General features: G+C 39.0%; 1 protein-coding gene across 2 annotated transcripts in view; it reads left to right on the top strand.

Annotated features, from left to right (window-relative positions):
* The window catches only part of acaca (acetyl-CoA carboxylase alpha), a 264,322-nt gene that overhangs the window by 168,367 nt on the left and 77,013 nt on the right, over positions 1 to 18,942 (top strand). The window lies entirely within an intron of this gene.

The raw sequence follows: 18,942 nt of genomic DNA on the forward strand, positions 1-18,942 counted from the left end.
CTCACATTAGTGGTCAGCCTCAAATTTTCATTCCACAAATGGTTGTTTTACTCATTTGCATTTATCACTGGGTGCAGAGAATCAAGCTGGTGATACAAGCTATCTAAGTTGCTAAAATGTGTATGTGTTTAAAACAGATCGACACAGACCAAACCCCACATGGCAAAAGATGACCACCACCCACAGCAATACTTTTGTATCAGTTTTATACTCTATTTAAGCCAACCCTAGCTTTTGGTGAGACACTGAGGTTTCAAAGGTAAATCTGCGCAGTAAAATCCATAATATAAACTTCCAGTTCAGTCTTCTCTGGAGTTTCTGCGTATTTTACAGGTGGACAACTTATCTTTGTTTTCCCTCCTGCCTGCAAGCTAACCCAATGATCCTGAGAGGGAGGGTTCAATAGTTGCTCACTCTTGTATAGAGAGAAGGTATGCAACCCCAATAAGCATTTCATATTTTGTAATTCTGCAGTTTAAATAAAAAAACACAAAAAATGCTGGCCTAGCGTTTATTGTCCATCCCAGAGTGCAATTAAGAGTCAGCTATATTGCTGTGGGTCTGGACTTGCATTTAGCCCAGACGAGGGAAGGATAGCAAATATTTCTTTCTAAATCACAATAGTGAACCAGATAGGCTTTTACAGCAATTGACAATCGTTACACGGTTGCCATTGGACTTTTTTGAATCAATATTTTTATTGAATCAAATTTCAACATCTGCCATGGTGGGTTTTGAACTCACATCCTCAGAACATTAGCCTGTGGCTCTGGATTGCTAGGCTAATGACAGTACCACTACGTCACTGTGTTCCCTGGTAGATTATTTAGTTAGGATCCAAGCTATCCAAGAAGTCATTCAAAATTGTTCCTCTCTTAGTTGCAGCTACGACTAAGCAATTCAGTAATGTGATAGTTTAATATACTTGTGACAATTCCTGTAGCAGTGATTTCAGTAACCATTGCTATTATCATGTAACTATCAAAGAAATGGCTATATTGCCACTAGTACACAGAATCAATCGCTAGGAGCTTTCAGATAGAAAGTGATTAAGAAGCAATGAATAATAAGGATAGACAAAATTGAATAAGTTTCCCAGTTTACAGTTTAGAAGAATCCTTGGACAGGTAAGTGATGAAGAGGAGTAGGGAGCCCGATGAAATTGCTGTCATCTCAGCAACACAGAGCAAAGATCCAAAAACTTCATTTTCTTATTTTTTTATAAAATTGAAAGCTTTCTTATTCTGTGTTAGAAAACCATAATGCACATGGTGTGTAGATATTTCTGTGAATGTGATTTGATTGGATGTCGGGCTCTTTCAGAAGCAAACAGTACAGCTCATGTAACCCAGTGGGAAAAACTCAGCTAAACTGTGTGCTGTTTTGTTTCTTTCCCCTAATGTGGAATAGGGCCGGTCAAGGGTGCTGCTTTCTGCTTGGCTGAGCCTGTGTCACTGCTCAGTTTGGTGGTGATTCACAGACAGCTAATGTGTGATAGAGGCAGCCTTCTGCTGGCCATTATCATTTGTAGCTGAGATTATTTTATCAAGGGGGGAAGGGGGGGGGGTTGGCGTGTGATCAGTGCTGCAAGTTGCCTAATCACGTTATGTCTGCATTACCTTCTATGTGTCAGTGGTCTGTAAGCACAGAACCAAATTGCCGTAAGACACCTAGATTCATTTAGGTGCCCTGTGAACCCTTGCCTATGAAGTACAGGCAAGAGAAGGAGAGGAGAAAATAAAATTGGCTTTTACTCACATTGAATCAGCTTTAATTTGCTGTTGGAATTCTTGCATGCATAATGAACAGGGATGGCAAGGTGTCATGGACATCCTTCTGTCCCACCTTACAATAAACAGCTGTACATGAAACATCAACATTTCGATCTCTCTGACCTGTCGGCTCGTGTGAAAATTGAAATAATGATAATGTACGCCTCAGACTGCATCAAAGTATCAGCACATCAAAGCCAGGAGGCATGAAATGCAAATGATAACATAAAGCAGATGGATTGAGCATGATCGCCGACACAGAATGAATTTCAATACAGCTCGAGATAAATACGTTATCCCAGCATTTTTTTTGTTCTTGGTTCTGACTCCTGACGATATTTTTTTTCACACTCCAGCAATCACTCGCTCCATCTCTTGCGTTTCAGGTCATGTCGGCACAGCTCCGGTGGAAATAATAGGATATAAACTCTGAGGTTGTTATTTGCATAGAAATAGCATGGAGCCCCAGGCAGTGGAGAGAAGGACAAGGAGATCATTTGTCTAAAATTTTAATGAAAAGTTTTGCTGAGGCAGAGGTTTTTCTTCTCACCCCCCCTCCACCCCCCAACCAATAAATTAACGTGGCTCGACTATCGAATTAGATGATACAGGGTAAATTGTGGTAAAGGAATGGAACAACATGTAAATTTCAATTTGGCTGCAATAATGAAAGCTGTACTGGGTTAGGGGTGTAGTTGGTACTGGACTGAATAAAATGCAACCCAGTTCTTGTGACTAAATTAATGTAAAACAACATTTTATTTTTGAAGGAAAAGTCTAGATTTGCACAAGCTCTTAAAAACAGTAGCAATGCATTGGTTTTGCTTTTAGACCATTTTTGCAACCTTGTTCCACCTTGGGTATGTTTAACCCCATTACTTCTGAACTGGCATTGCTCTATTTTGTTATAAATGACATAGGTTTGTAAAATGTTGGCTTGAAGTGCAGAATTTGAAGATTGAAGCTGAAAAAAATTACATATGAGTGATTATTTTTTGTTTATATATACTTTAACTTGTCCTAGAAATAGCTCCTTACATTTTGCATTATTCCCAGACACAAAAATCTTAAGGAGTGTTTTTCTCAAAGATTTTCAACTTAGGCTTGGTAGTTTTTAGGAAACCCATAAATATGCCTAGTTTCTGACTTGCATTTAGAAGTATTATGCATTTCATATCTGTATTTGATATGTTGTCAATATTTGTTACTTTGTCAGCCCATTATTTTTATTATAAGCAAATAAGAAATGTATTTTGAAGCTGGGCCACCATTTCCTTTATTTTGTTGGTGCTGTGTTGCATGTGTTAAGATGTAGACTTGACAAGCACGTGCGCTTTTTTTTCACTTCTGGGACATCCTGAAGTATACTAGTGTTTTTACGTGATTCCACTAGGTTTGTTGATATTTCTCTGAGGTCCCCTAGTGTGTGTCAGCGCATAAATCCTTAGATCTGCGGGGGGAGGTGAAACCAAGTAACCATATTCACCAAATGATCTCCAAAGAAGAAACTTATCAACAAGATTCCACATTTGATAACTTAAAAACGAAATGGAATCAATGAAAATTAAACACAAATTATCAGGTACATGATACTTCAAATAAAAAGGTCAATTTAACTTTATATCAATGATTTAACAAAGACATTAAGAACTAAGACAATAGGTATCTGGATTGTAGTGTTTATAAACATGTCAGTATTGTAGCTTCACGGTTCCACAGTATTCTATTTTTTATTCATACATGGTAGCCCAGAGTCTGATCCTTCAAGATCTTTCTTATTTTGAAGTTCACTCGGAATATCATTAGTGAAACACATTTCTGTGAACCCTCTTTTCTCAGGTCAGGACTGTTCTGAAGATGTAGTTTTCAGGAGTTTTTATTCAACCAACCTATCAATAATACACCTCTGTTCATGTTTTGACTACTTCTGGGAAAATACTGAGCTCTTTAGCATCTCCAGGCTAAAACATAGTTTTCCAGAATTTAGATCTCTCAGCCAATTTGTCTAATAAGTCAAGAGCTCCTGTCCTGAAATGCCAAAAAGAAAAATTGGCCTCTTCCTAAGAGACATCTGCTTCTTTACAAGAATTCATTTTGTTCCTCCTGTCTGTGTTGCATTTGCTTTGTATTTGTACTTATGTACTGAATTCCTTCAACCTCTCGCCCTCCTGCTTGTAATTTTCCTTTGGTCCACCAACCACATTGCATTCTTTTCTTAGCACTGCTAATAAAAAAAGATGTTTCAAGGTTAGGGATCATCAGAGCTCATAGTCATAGAGTCATTGAGATGTACAGTACAGAAACAGACCCTTCGGTCCATTTTGTCCATGCCGACCAGATATCCCAACCTAATCTAGTCCCAGTTGCCAGCACTTGACCCATATCTCTGTAAACCCTTCCTATTCATATGTCCATCCAGATGCCTTATTCAAGAAAATTACATCTGATGCCTATTCTTTTGATGCAAGCTATTCAAAAGTCACTTTCTTCCAGCTATAAAACAATATCCTAGATGTTTTTAGACATTACAAATTTTCCTTACTGCACTGCTTCCAGGCCAAAGGTTGTCACAGTCAGAAATGTTTTCACATCATTTCTCGAAGAATATCAATATTTGCAGGCAGATCCAACATTTAAAAACCAATGCCATGCAAAATATTTTAATACTTAATCAATATCAGCCAGTCAACCACTTGGAGTTATTCCTTAAGCTGCTAATTTATGTAGTTTGACATTTCACAACAAATCAATTGGTTTTTACAATTTACTATGACCACTGAAACCTGGGAGGTGATGGCCTAGTGGTATTATCAGTGGACTGTTAATCCAGAGACCTAGCTAATGTTCTGTAAACATGGGTTCAAATCCTGCCATCACAGATGGTGGAATTTGAATTCAATAAAAAATATGGAATTAAGAGTCTAATGATAATGAATTAAGAGTCTAATGACAATTGTTGATTGTCAGAAAAACCCATCTCGTTCACAAATGTCCTTTTAGGGAAGGAAATTGTTACCCTTACCTGATCAAGCCGAGATATGACTTCAGACACACAGCAATGTGGTTGACTCTTAACTGTTCTCTGGGTACTTGGGGATTGGCAATAAATGCTGGCCAGCAGAACCCTCATCCCATAAGTGGATTAAAACAAAACAGTATTTTTAATGGTCTTGTTTCTATTGTGGTCTATCAAGATGACACAGTATTGCATGCCAATTTAGAACATAGTTGGCTTCACCCTTCATACAATGGGTCAATAATCTACTAGATCACTGAAGTTGACAGTAAATGACCTAAGAAACAAATAAACAGTGCTCTCAAGTGGTCAAGTATGATGAGAAAGTGAGGTCTGCAGATGCTGGAGATCAGAGCTGGAAATGTGTTGCTGGAAAAGCGCAGCAGGTCAGGCAGCATCCAGGGAACAGGAGAATCGACGTTTCGGGCATAAGCCCTTCTTCAGGAATGATGGTGCATTAACTTAATCATTGTCTTTTTTTTTGTTATCCCAGGAGTCAATGTAAGGATTTGGTATGTGAGGTTTAATACAAAATTGTAGAAAATTCAGACAGTTTAGAAGGCATTAAGTTTGCTCTTTGGCATAAGTCCTAAATCCCCTGCCAGAACAATCTAGAAAGCATTGCTTCTAAAAGCATAAAACACCCAAAATCAGTTACTGGTGTTCTGTGGAAAGCAGGAACTGAAATGAAAGGGAATTTAAAACTACTCACCAAAAATTTGGCCATATAGAAGAAAACGAGGTGCAAAAACCAGGTGAGTTGGGGGATGGTGAGGAATTGCAGCCAGCGCAACTTAGGTAGATGAAGGTAAGTGTGCGACTGGTGCTATAAAGGTCAGAAATACACATAATGATAGAGTCTGAATAATGGAATGTTTGTGCAGTTCCAGGGTGTTACATAGGTAGAAAGAAGGGACAGTGTAGAAAGATTCTGGATTAGTGGTGCTGGAAGAGCACAGCAGATCAGGCAGCATCCGAGGAGCAGTAAAATCGACCGAAACGTCCAGCACCACTAATCCAGAATCTGATTTCCAGCATCTGCAGTCATTGTTTTTACCCAGTGTAGAAAAATTGAACACTTGAATGAGAAACATTTCTAAATTGAGCTATAATTAAAGAGCTATGTTTGTTGCCTTTATTGCAAGTGGGAAGCATAGTTCTCTTTTTATTTCTTCCCACCATTTCAAAGATAATTGTGAATAGGGCAGATTTGAGTACTGAACTTTGCTATCCATTTAATGAAGAAAAGGAGTTTCCTAAATCTGTTGATATTGTTCCCTAAATTACCTCTGTAACTGTAAAGTGCTTTACAGCCTTGTAATTTCCAACATGTTGTGTTGTGGAAAATCAACAGCCCTTGTAATTTTGAGAACTCCACTACAGTTGAATGTTGAGCTTGACTTGTGTAGGAACATTCGCTATCTTGTGACCCATTGGCTAACTCTTGCGCCTGCCCTTGGTGCTCCAACTAGTGCTGCAGTTGAGACCATTCTGGGAGAGATTGGCAAATGCTGATTCTCTTGGCTTGTCGTCAACATTGGGTAACTTGTAACCATTGCTTTCTTTATATACAAATACTTTCTTCTGATTTCTTCCTGATCTATTGAATTGACACCTTTTGAGCAGATGAGTTTTGAGATTCCTACTGGAACAACTGGAATCAAGACTGTATGGCAACTTCAATTCCTTGATGTTAATTGAAATATAGTAAATTATTTGTGAATCTTACCAGTTTGGAAATCATTCCAGTTAAGGTACACAGAAGCAAACTTGCCTGTTTTTAACGAATGATAAAAAAAACTCGTTCAAACTGTGTTCTTTCCATTGATTAAATTTTATTCTTCTTCAATTGCACTCCTGTCTTAGCTTCCCTATTGCCCTGAAACTCTCTTATGCCTTTACAACCTCTAGACTCGCTATCTCTACGGCCTTCTGTTTGCTTATGCCCTCCTCTGCTCCTTGGAGCTCTTTTACTGTTCATCCATGTATCGCCCTAGCGGTGACAGCGCATTTTACTGTTTTATCTCAGACTCTGGACCTCCTTTTAAACCTTTTTAGCCACTGTAACTCACTCTCTTTTCATCTTTAAAAGCATATTGACCAAGTTTGTAGTTACCTTTGACTCCCACAAAAGCTCAGCAACTGACCCTTGATTCCTCTTGTGAAGCCCATTCTATTTTGCGGGTGCTCGATTTTTATTACATCTCAATAACCGCCACTCATACTGTCAGGTGTGAGCAATTTTGCTCTGGCAGATTTTGTGCGATATGATTTTGTTAGTGCAAGGAAAAGAAAGCCAGCCATTCATGACACACACGGTACAATAATCTTCTAACGCTTAAGCAGCTAACAAAGCAGTTAACCATTATAAATGACATAAATTTTGTTGATTCAGCTTTGCAGCACACAGAGGTTTTCAATAATACTGCAGGGTACGATAAGAAAAGTCTCTTTCAACAAGGGTTCTAATTACTTCAGTTCTTTGTGTTTTTGGGATGCGACTAATGTTGTTAAGACTGGTTTTATTGTCTATCCCAAGTATCACTGAGAAGATGATGCCTTCTTGAATTGCTACAATCTTTGTGATAATCATGGTAGAGTCATAGAGATGTACAGCATGGAAACAGAGCCTTCGGTCCAACACATCCATGCCGACTAGATATCCAAACTCAATCTAGTCCCACCTGCCAGCACCCGGCCCATATCCCTCCAAACCCTTCCTATTCAAATGCCTTTAAATGTTGCAATTGTACCAGCATCCACCACATTCTCTGGCAGCTCATTCCATACACGTACCACCCTCTGCATGAAAAAGTTGCCCCTGAGGTCTCTTTTATATCTTTCCCCTCTCACCCTAAACCTATTCCCTCTAGTTCTGGACTCCTCGACCCCAGGGAAAATACTTTGCCTATTTATCCTATCCATGCCCCTCATAATTCTGTAAACCTCTATAAGGTCACCCCTCAGACTCCGACGCTCCATGGAAAACAGCCCCAGCCTGTTCAGCCTCTCCCTGTAGATCAGATCCACCAACCCTGGCAACATCCTTGTAAATCTTTCCTGAACCGTTTCAAGTTTCACAACATCTTTCCGATAGGAAGGAGACCAGAATTGCATGCAATATTCCAACAGTGGTCTAACCAATGTCCTGTACAGCCGCAACATGACCTCCCAACTCCTGTACTCAATACTCTGACCAATAAAGGAAAGCATACCAAACGCCGCCTTCACTATCCTATCTACCTGCGACTCCACTTTCAAGGAGCTATGAACCTGCACTCCAAGGTCTCTGTTCAGCAATACTCCCTAGGACCTTACCATTAAGTGTATAAGTCCTGCTAAGATTTGCTTTCCCAAAATGCAGCACCTCACATTTATCTGAATTAAACTCCATCTGCCACTTCTCAGCCCATTGGCCCATCTGGTCCAGATCCTGTATGTACCTTGATCAGAGGTAACCTTCTTTGCTGTCCACTACACCTCCAATTTTGGTGTTATCTGCAAACTTACTAACTGCACCTCTTATGCTCGCATCCAAATCATTTATGTAAATGACAAAAAGTAGAGGGCCCAGCACCGATCCTTGTGGCACTCCACTGGTCACAACGTGAGATGGATTGGCAGAGAAATGATAAGAAAATTAAAATATGTCTAAAACATGGTTACTTGTGCACGACTCTAAATTTTGTGACAAAGTAGTCATGGGTGATCCCTTATGTGCTTAGAGATGGCTATGGATAAACATGAGGGAGGAATTTGAGGGACTATAACTGTTGACAGTTTTGGTTTCAGGAAAGAGTCAACCTCCTGAGGAGATGGCCTTCAATAATAACAAAACACACGGGCTGGAATGGGCAGTTGCAACTCCTATTCGCAGCAGTTCTGTGCCATGCGGTACTGCCTCTAAAAGCAATGAACCCACAACAACTGTAGCAAGGAGGTCGTCTTATTCTGATCAAGGTACATACAGAGAAATTTGCAAGTAGAAGATTCGGATCTCCTATAACCCCTGCAGCCTTTCAGTTGGCTGAACATATATCCTGTCAAAGGGAGTACTTAGGAGTGTGAACTGCCCAAGTCGTATGTGGAAATCCCTGCACCAAAGTTTACTAAACACTGCATCACATATAATGAAATGCAAGCAAATGTCTGAGGAAGGGTCAGCGGATCTGAAACATTAACTCTGAATTCTCTTCACAGATGCTGCCAGACCTGCTGAGCTTTTCCAACAACTTCCATTTTTGCTTCTGATGAACAGGATCTGCAGTTCTTTCGGTTACGATTAAATAGATTTGCTTCAAAATATTTTATTTTGTGGTCTGCATTCTTTTATCGTGCAGATAAGAGGTAATCAATTATCCAACAGCAAAGCAAACTAACATATCGATTTCTTGCAAAAAAGTGAGCTGGCAGCACAACTGGTAGTTCTGTTTGTAAACGTATCTAGGTCTTCAGTAACATCAATTCATTTACTCAAGTGCATGGTGTGAGCAACTGCAGTATTGTTATAGCACCTCAACTGACTCTTGAAGTAGTTCACCCATGTACTTTGCTACATTGTCTCTGTTGGGATTTGGAAGCTGTTTGCTGGCATCGTCATCACTGGGCCTACATGTCTGTATCCGAGTAAACCTGGGACCATCCATTTTCTTCAGAGAACTGGAATACATTTGAATCCATTAAGAGTAGTCTCTGATGCGTTTTAGAGACGATTTCTGCAGAGTAACAAAACTGCAGTTGTCTCTGCTGCATTATTTGACTGCAAGATGAATCTAAAGTTCAGGTTGTATCTTTAACTAAGTACTGTGATTCACTTGTGATAGTCTGGAAGGACCTCATTGCTGAAATACTGCTTGAATTGATCAACATTGTCAGTGTTCATGCATTGTGAATGGCTGATCATTCGAGCCCCAAAGAAATCTCATTCAGTGCCTCCCTATTCTTTCTATTATTCCAAATTTCTGAATCTAATATGTGAGATTAGCTCGTGTTAAAGCAGTCTTGCTGCTGATCTAATTGGTCACTGGTTTGTGGCACAGCGGTAATGTCCCTGCCCCAGGACTGGGAATCCCAAGTTCAGGTTGCACCTGCTCCAGAGGCATGTAATCTCATCTTCGAACAGGTTGATTAGAAAAATGGAGTTAAATTTTTGAAAAAAATTGGTCATGAATTCAAGCTCCAAACCAGAACATCAGCATAAAAACTAGGCTGATGCTTCAGTACAGTTTTATAAAGGTGTTGCATTTTTAAGTGATGCCATCACACAAATGAATGTCAAACCAAAGCTCTACTTAGGTAATACTACATGTAAAAATTCCATGGAACTCTTATTACTAATATTTTTCCCTGAACTTTTCATCTTCATTGCCAGCTTTGAGATGTGCAGTGCTTCCTATTTGTCTCCTCCACAAATCACAGTATTTCTGTCATTCTCGTGCACGAAGGGTTTTGATATGTTTTTAACAGATGAGTTGTAACAAATGCATGTTTTTTTTATGATGCATGGTAGTTTGCTGTGAAGTTTGTTTTTCTATGCCCTCTGCTGCCAGGCTGTCCTCTCCTCTCTGCTGCAACCATGCTGAGGGATTGAAATCTCCTCTGTATCCACCCTGTCAGTGTTTTAGTGACATTGCAAAACTCTTGACCTTCATTTAGTTGCTTAATGTTAGGTCTCAGTTTTATTTGAGTACTTATTTTCATATTCTCTTTGCTCAATTCTATGGGATGGACTTAACAGATAAATTTATTTTTCCATTAATTTCTGTTGATATACGTTAGAATAAGAGCAAGATTTGGAATGGCAAACCAAATCATTGTGTTAACGTTTGTTTAACTGACAAATTTGCACAGAATGATCAAGCAAGGTAGCCTTGGCGAATCACTCAACAACTTTGCAATATTTTGCAATTATGTGGGTGCCAGAATGTTTGACAGCAAAACAGCAGTTCACCAGGGATAGTCCTGTCACAAATTGGTCATCTTTAAGAGGCTTGTTGAAAAACATTTATGTGTATATGTTTTGCATTTAAATTAATTTTTTACAAGAGCAACTGCAACCTTTTATGAAAAGCTTCAGGCAGTTTAAAACTTTGACATGTGAATTCTCGTCAGTGTTTAAAATGCATGTTCAGTGACACTTGCCTCAAAGGCCGTCTGCCTGTGGTGTCGCCACCTGTACACAGAGAGCACCCCATGTAATTTCCCAGCACGAAATGAATGATCTTCTGTACTAGCAGACGACCAACCCTGAAAATGTGGGCATAAATGATCCTTCTCTCTTGAATTTCAGCTCACTTGTTTCAGTCTGCATGTAAATATTGCTGTGCCCAATGTTTCTGTCTGTGTGCTGTTTCTCAGTCAGAATTTCATTAAGCCTAAGCCCACTGAAGATAAATGGGTCACCACCTCACTTTAAGTGGGGAGGGCAGGGACAGAGGGGTGTCAAGCAATCATGTTGAACATTTGTATGCTAATATTGTAACATGAATTTTGCATCTTAAGTGACACCAATGGAAGGTTAATGTAATGGGACAAGAAAATTGTATAGGATGATCTTAGTTCTGCCATAGTATTAATCAAAAATGTTTGAAAAATTTTTAGATTTTGCTGTAATAGAAACTTTAATAGAAAAAAATTTAGTGTGATCTAAACCAACGAAGAAGAATTTGAACAGTAATAGTCAGTAGTGAATTTGGCTTTTAATGGCAGTGTCTCTCTAACAGGGTGAAGAAAATGCTGTTCACAGAGCTGGAGCACTTGAGTTTGATATCACTGAATGTTCTGAGAAAGCAGTACTATATTCTGGCTTTGTAAAGAGCTGTAGATGCTAGAGATCTGAAACAAAGACAGAAATTGCCAGCAAAACTCAGCATCTATGGAGAGAAAGCAGAGTTAATGTTTCATATCCAGTTCTGATGCAGAGTCACTGGATTCGAAACGTTAACTCTACTTTCTCCCTGTGGCTGCTGTCAAATCTGCTGCTCTTTGCTAGCAATTTCTGTTTTTTGTACAACACTCTGACAAACTGCTATATTTATTAGATGCTTCCATTCCAAATTGTGTGCACCATTTCCCAAAATAAGTATCAATGATTGTAGACATCCAATAATGGCACATGTAGCAAGAGGTTCATTTGTATCCACTGAACAACAATTTCCACCTCTCTGTTGGAGAGGGGGATTGCTAGGATTTAAAGGACAGATGAGTGCAAAGACGAATGAGTTACAATTGGCTGCTGACCTCTGAATGGACAGCTCCAGAATTACATAGATAGAAGGCTACACAGCTGCCCTGTGTAGAATTATTTCTCCACAGGTGGGAGGCTTGTCACTGGTTTTACTGTGAAATATACAGATGCATTTTGTCTGTCTAACCTCTATTTCAGAATTAAACTGTTGATATATTTAAAATAGTGAAGCCAAAGGAGCTTTGACTCTACTCAACAAATTAATTGATGTAACTGTGTACCAACCAGGATGATCCCAGATTCTGTCCTCGCTCTGCTTAGTTTGGTCATTTCAATCAAAATCCGTATGTATGCACGCTAGCTGGCATTCCTTGTTGGGGAGAGAATAATTGAGATTCTCATTCCTACATATTCTACTTCAACATCTTCTTGAAAATGGGTGCCTCTGTAAGAAATGTCCCTCGGAATCAGAATAGGGGCCAGTTGTAATGTCTCCCATGGTAGCATAACGTCTAGTCAATCAATTGTGCTGTCTGACACAAGTTCTGTTACTTGGATTAGGCACCAAATATCTTGAGGTGAGGAATGGCATGTGATAGTGGAGATAATAAACTCGAAAAGCCTTTATTAAATAAACCTTTTTTTTTCTTACACACATGCTTGCTATATCAGGGATGCCGAGGAACTTGCTTTATTTTCGTTCTGAAATACTTTTTGTGGCCATTGTGCTAACCATTATTACAATTTGAAATGCTAATTAGAGGTGAGATTAGTTAACAATATAGAAAGGACAAATCACAGACCCATTGATATTAAACAGCCACAGCATGCACATACTGACAGGGACACACTTTGCTGTCTTGGAAGGTTTTATAGGGCAGCAGTTAGTCACTGTAGCAATGCTGAGATGTATGCAATAACCTTCAGGCAGCATAATTTCTATTAATCACTCTGGGGTCATTGGCAGAACACACAGCAATCCGTAGTATGGGAGGGGGAGGGATGCATCAGGAAAGGCAACCACTGAAACCAGGTTCTTACTTAATTCTTTCAAACTCACTGGTCTTGTAACAGTTTGTAACCTCATAAATGGTTCACTTTGACTGCCTTAAATAGTATGAAATGGAAAGAACAGAGCAAGCTATAGTTACCACATGCAAAGAAGCCGTGAGCTACAAAACACTGGCGTTTTGGGACCAAAATTTCTTTGGTTGATTTAGCAAAAAGAAGGCATGAATACTAAGTAGGATTTCTTGTTTTGTGCTTGCAACTCATATTTCAATTCATTGTCTCTTTAAACAAGATTCCAAAACTAAGTGAAAGCTGTTTATTTTGGTGTGGTCGTAAGAATGAGAACTTTTTTCCTCCTCAAGACAGAGGCCAATTAGCCCAACCAGTCCATGCCCATATTTATGTTCCATTGGACTCAGCTCCTATCTTCTCTCATATGAATCTACCATTGTAGCTCTCTGGTCCCTTCTCCATCAGATACTTACCTTGCTTCATCTTAAATGCTTCAATGACTCTCTTAGCAAATTTCCCATTCTTTCCACTTTCTCAAAAAAGAAGAATCTTCCAAATTATCTATTGTATTTTTATCTTTTCCTCTTTTGACCTTGATTATGTAGTATTTTTGGAATGCTTTTAATGTGTTCTACCATGAAGGCGACTGCAAAATAATTAATGCAAAAAAGAATGTTTCCTTTTGTGACAAAGAACTGATGATGTTCTTTACATACCACCGGTCCTTTCCCACAAAAGTGAACTTTTTAAAATTAACTCAAACCACACATTTCATAAGTTGAAAGACAACTATTAGATCACCCCTGCAAAAATTATTAGAGAGAGAAGATAAACTTTTGAGGGTAAACTAACAAGTAATTTTGGAATGGCCAATAAGCCCTTAGTTATGGGAAAGGGCAGGAAAATGATATTGAAAATGTCAGGTGAACCACGATGTCATTGAATAGCAAAGCAGACTCCATTGCCAAATGACAGCCTACTTCTCCTATATCTTTGGGTTTCTTCAAGAGAGTAGAGACCCAAGCTATTAATTATTTCCTGATATGTATACTCTGCATTTCTGTTATCATCCTTGTTAGTCCTCGTTGTACTCAGTATCTTGAGGACAGGGAAGTACAACGTTCCATTTCTGACCGACAGCTATGCATGTTAATTGTTTTATAATTTGCATCAGTGCAATTTTTTGATCTAATATTAATCTGATTTTAACCCAAAAATTCCTATGTTTGCTTTGAAAAAGGACAATCCAGAATAAACTGCTCCAAAATGAATGGGTCAAGGTTGTTGCAACTGGAGGAATAAATCTTGTGTAAATGTGATTTCAGTTCGTAAGTTTTAAGTAGCTTATATAATACCTTGATGACATGGATATAATGTGTACACTAAATGTGGCAGTGCATTTCAAAAAGTTGTGCAGGCTTCTTTTCTCATACCCTTTCAGATCAATCGATATGATGTTGTTAAATTGTGACCGATCTGATGCTGCCTGCCATTTTGTCTGGAGATGATCATATTTTCTGATGCAGTAATATGTTGTTTACACAACTCTCCATCACTGCAACTTTAGTTGAAATACATTGTTTTCATTGTTAGATTGGTTGATTGGACTTCTCACCAAAGTAAATATCTAAATCTTTTTGTGACTATTTGTGCAACTGGCATTGAACATCATCTCAGTCTTCAGATGCTGCTTTGTTTTCTACTTACTGATTGCCAATGGCAGACACAGTGATCAAAAATTTACATCTGCTAATGAAGGTGAGAGGAGATAATATTTTTACCCCATTTGTTAGTCTGATAATAAATAAAATACCTCTAACCTTGGATAGATTTCAATGAAATTTAGTACATGAGATGTGTTTAATGATTAGATGTATTTAAGAAAGGATACTTGTTTTCAAATTAGTAGTGCAATGATTCACCAGACTGATTCTTGGTTTGAGAGGCTTATCCCATGATGAAAGGCATAATAAATTAGGCCTATAGTTTATAGAGTTCAAAAGAATGACAGGTAATCTAATTGAAACCTACAAAATTCTGAATGGGCTTGATAGAGTTGACACCAGGAGGTTGTTAGTCATGTCTGGAAAATCTCTAGAACATAGGAGTGGAGTCATAGGATAAATGATCAGTCTCTATTGAGTTGGGCGATCAGCCATGATCGTGATGAATGACGGAGCAGGCTCGAAGGGCCAAATGGCTGGTTCCTCCTATCTTCTATGTTTCTATTTAGGTCTGAGATGAGGAGAAAATTCTTCAGTTGAAGCATTATGAATCTTTGGAATTGTATGCATCAGAGTTCTGAATGCTTTATCATTGAATATATTTAATACTGGATAGATAGGTATTTTTTATTTCTCAGGGAATTGAGGAATATGGGAGGAGTTGAAACTAATGACCAACCAAATTGTATTGTATGGTGGAGTAGGCTTGAGGGGCCTTATGACATACTCCTCCTATTTCTTATGTTCTTCATGATTCATGTAGGCATCAGATATTGAAATGTGTCAGTATCAGTCACAAAGCTGTTAGTTTACTTACCAATAGATTTTATGTAATTGTGATTGGACTGTTTAGTTGTGTCAATTCTTGCAAACCAATTTGTGGCTGACTCAATTAATAGATGATAGATAAAGCAAAATCCCTTTATCTGCACGGTATAGACAAGATAAAGGAGAAAAGAAAATTTGCTTTCAAATTAATAAAGTCACTGAGCAAGATAAAGCATCCCATCACAATTTTTAAAAAAATCTTGTGCAATTCTTTAATTGCCGGGCATCTCACTTGCTGAAAACAAAACTATCATGCAGCAGTTAAAAATAAGAGTCACGCCTTGGCCACCTCAGTTTTCAGGCGCACTTTAAATGCGCACGTTTGAGCCTTGCCTCCTTTTACATATCCTGCTCCAAACATTTAACTTAATTTTCAGTCTTCATGTACAAGTGGGCAATTGCATCTGAAATGATAGAATGACTGTTTTAAAATCAAGGATAGTGGAAAGAATTTTTTTTTAGATTACTTAGTGTGGAAACAGGCCCTTCAGCCCAACAAGTCCACACCGCCCCGTCGAAGCGCAACCCACCCATATTCCTGGGGAGGGGCTTGTGCCCGAGGCATCAATTCTCCTGTTCCCTGGATGCTGCCTGACCTGCTGCGCTTTTCCAGCAACACATTTTCAGCTCTGATCTCCAGCATCTGCAGACCTCACTTTTTCCCTACATTTATCCCTTACCTAACACTACGGACAATTTAGCATGGCCAATTCACCTGACCTGCACATCTTTGGACTGTGGGAGGAAACCGGAGCACCCGGAGGAAACCCACGCAGACACGGGCAGAACATGCAAACTCCACACAGTCAGTCGCCTGAGGCGGGAATTGAACCCGGGTCTCTGGCGCTGTGAGGTAGCAGTGCTAAACACTGTGCCACCGTGCCGCCCACACTTTTGCTGCACTTTTAAAAAGAAAGGTGCTAACATTTATTCTAAGTGCTATTTACACTGCTGTTTGTTCAAACAGTGGAGAATGTTTAGTTGCAGAAGAACTAACACCAGGGATTGTGTACTAAAAAGAAAGTTTAGCAACAAGTAGCTGATTGCTCTGTGGATTGATGACCGGCTATTGATGGCAAAGGCCTTCTTCCTGCCAAACACTGTTAGCTCCTAGGTAGCTGAACAAAATGCGGGTATGAACAAGATGATCAGAAACTTCCAGACCTCTGGGGGGATAAAGATGCTATCGTACTTCTGTAGTAAAAGAAAAGCCTAAAGACAGAAGAAAGCCAATTTATTTTACCTCGCCAGTTTTGCTTTTAACCAATACATCAGAGACTTTATGTATAGCAAATCAGTCACTTTATGCCTTTTATAGGCAAGTGAAAGTGTTTGGAGAAGAGCAAGATTGCCAAATACCAAGTCCTGGTAAGACACAGAATCACTTCAGTGGACTCTGTCCACCTATAACACCAATGTTTTTGCGCCTATCTGTATCTGTGTACTGGGTGATAGGTAAATTGGGGTATTTTGCAAATTTGGATAGAATCTTCAACTTTTTTTTGACAACTACAGGTATAGCAGGGCTTAAATTTCAGTGCACTATCCCAGTGAGGCTTGGCTGTATGCTTCTGGTTCCATGACAAAACTGCAGCCAACTTCCAGCGCACTCCCCCACCACTTGGAGTTTTTTGAACCATTCGTGGAGATTTAGGATTCCCACGCAATGAACACTTGCCAGGTGACTGGATCCCTGCTGATGAAGCACAAACCCAGGAATAGTGTACCTTCCCAAGCACTGGCTTCAGGCTGTCTCACAGCCACTCTGCTACCTTCATGCCTGTTCTGAAAGACTACCTTCCCTTATACATGTTTCTGTATTCTGTGCCCCTTCAATAGGGCACTTGGTTTTCTTGGCATTATGATATTGAAGGAGAGGCAGTGCCAAGTTTGTTCATGTGAAGATATGATGTCCCAGGATTTCTTAAACACTTAGAACTAATGAGAAATGTTAGATAAATACTGAGGATACTTAAGGGAAATGGGGCACTGTACAAAATAGAATTTTCAAAGTCTCTTGCTTTACATGGAAATAATGGTGGTAGAGAAATGCTACTTTCTCAAAGGCTACTATCATTTTAAACTTCTAAGTACAACAGCAGATTTAGTTCCAGTAACACAATAAAATGAATGAAAAAATCTTGTTTATTGTTCATCACAACAAAGAAATGAAATAGTCTACGTTGGTGTGGCAAGTCATTCTGAACTGTAACCGAATATCCCAGACTTAGACTGGTGTCTGGTTGCATTTTTGATATTAGCAATGCTAATAAAGCAAATGATAGCTTTTTCTTCAGAGAACCTGCCATTTTAATCTGTTGTATTTAATCTTCCTGTAGTGGTTTTACAAACCCATTAAAATAGTAAATACTGGAGCTGCGTACTCAGAACGAAAGGCTGATAAAAAGGACACTACTAAATATCAAAGAGAAATTACGTCTCTGACAGTCCCGAGCATCCGTCTGTGTCACTGCAGAGTCCCCTCAAGGTTAGGCTGTTCTTGGTTCATGGTTCCTCTACTCTGACTTGTCATTTACATTAATAGGTTGCACCCTGTGTTCAGTGTCTAGTAGAAACAGAGGAACCAGACTGGTACCATGTGTGTGATCATATTTTCACAACTGCTGACCCTGACCGCTTAACGCATGAGCGATGAAAATCGGCGATCCATCTGCTTATATCATGAAAGTTCTGACAAGTGCAAACACTTCAGTGGCATTAATAGATATTTTCTTTGAAAAATAAAAAATTTCTGTATGAGTTCTGCACATTGAAAAACCATGGTCTCAGCCAGTCTGCATATTCACTGTAATTAGTGGCCTCTCAGGACAGTGTCGTGTTGGTGTATGACATTAGACTTTGCACACAATGAAAGTGGGCTCGTAACCAATGTAATATCATGTCATTTAAGATCAAATTCCTCATGCATACAGCAATGGCACTCATTTCACTTTAGTTCTGGCCAAATGGCACCATTTTGAGTGGAGACCACAGTGGTACTTTGAGGATTAAAAAATATATATCTGTTGAGTGGAGACATTGCCCTTGAAATAATGGTGCTTCCTAAGGTTTGTTTGTTTCAACTGTTAATGTGTCTGTTTTTTTTCCCCTTCCTCTCACTCAATATACTAATTCTGAACCAACTTTTTGAGGCACAGCAATATGCATAAAACCAAAAAATGTTATTCCTTAACCTAGTACAAAGCTTGATTCTTCTGAACAAGTTATTATACTAATGTAAAAATGACAAGAGGATAACTTAATCTAATTTTGTACAATAGTAATGTACATTAACTTTGTTCTTTTAGCCGTGGTGTGTCTTCTGGCAGAATTCAGTGTGAGTCAAAGCTTATTCTGTGTAAAGGGTGTAAGTCTCTAGTGAAAGGAATCCTT

This window comes from Chiloscyllium plagiosum, unplaced genomic scaffold (assembly GCF_037043375.1).
Source record: "Chiloscyllium plagiosum isolate Xiang-an unplaced genomic scaffold, Cpla_swu_hap1 HiC_scaffold_31, whole genome shotgun sequence".
Lineage (NCBI taxonomy): Eukaryota > Metazoa > Chordata > Chondrichthyes > Orectolobiformes > Hemiscylliidae > Chiloscyllium > Chiloscyllium plagiosum.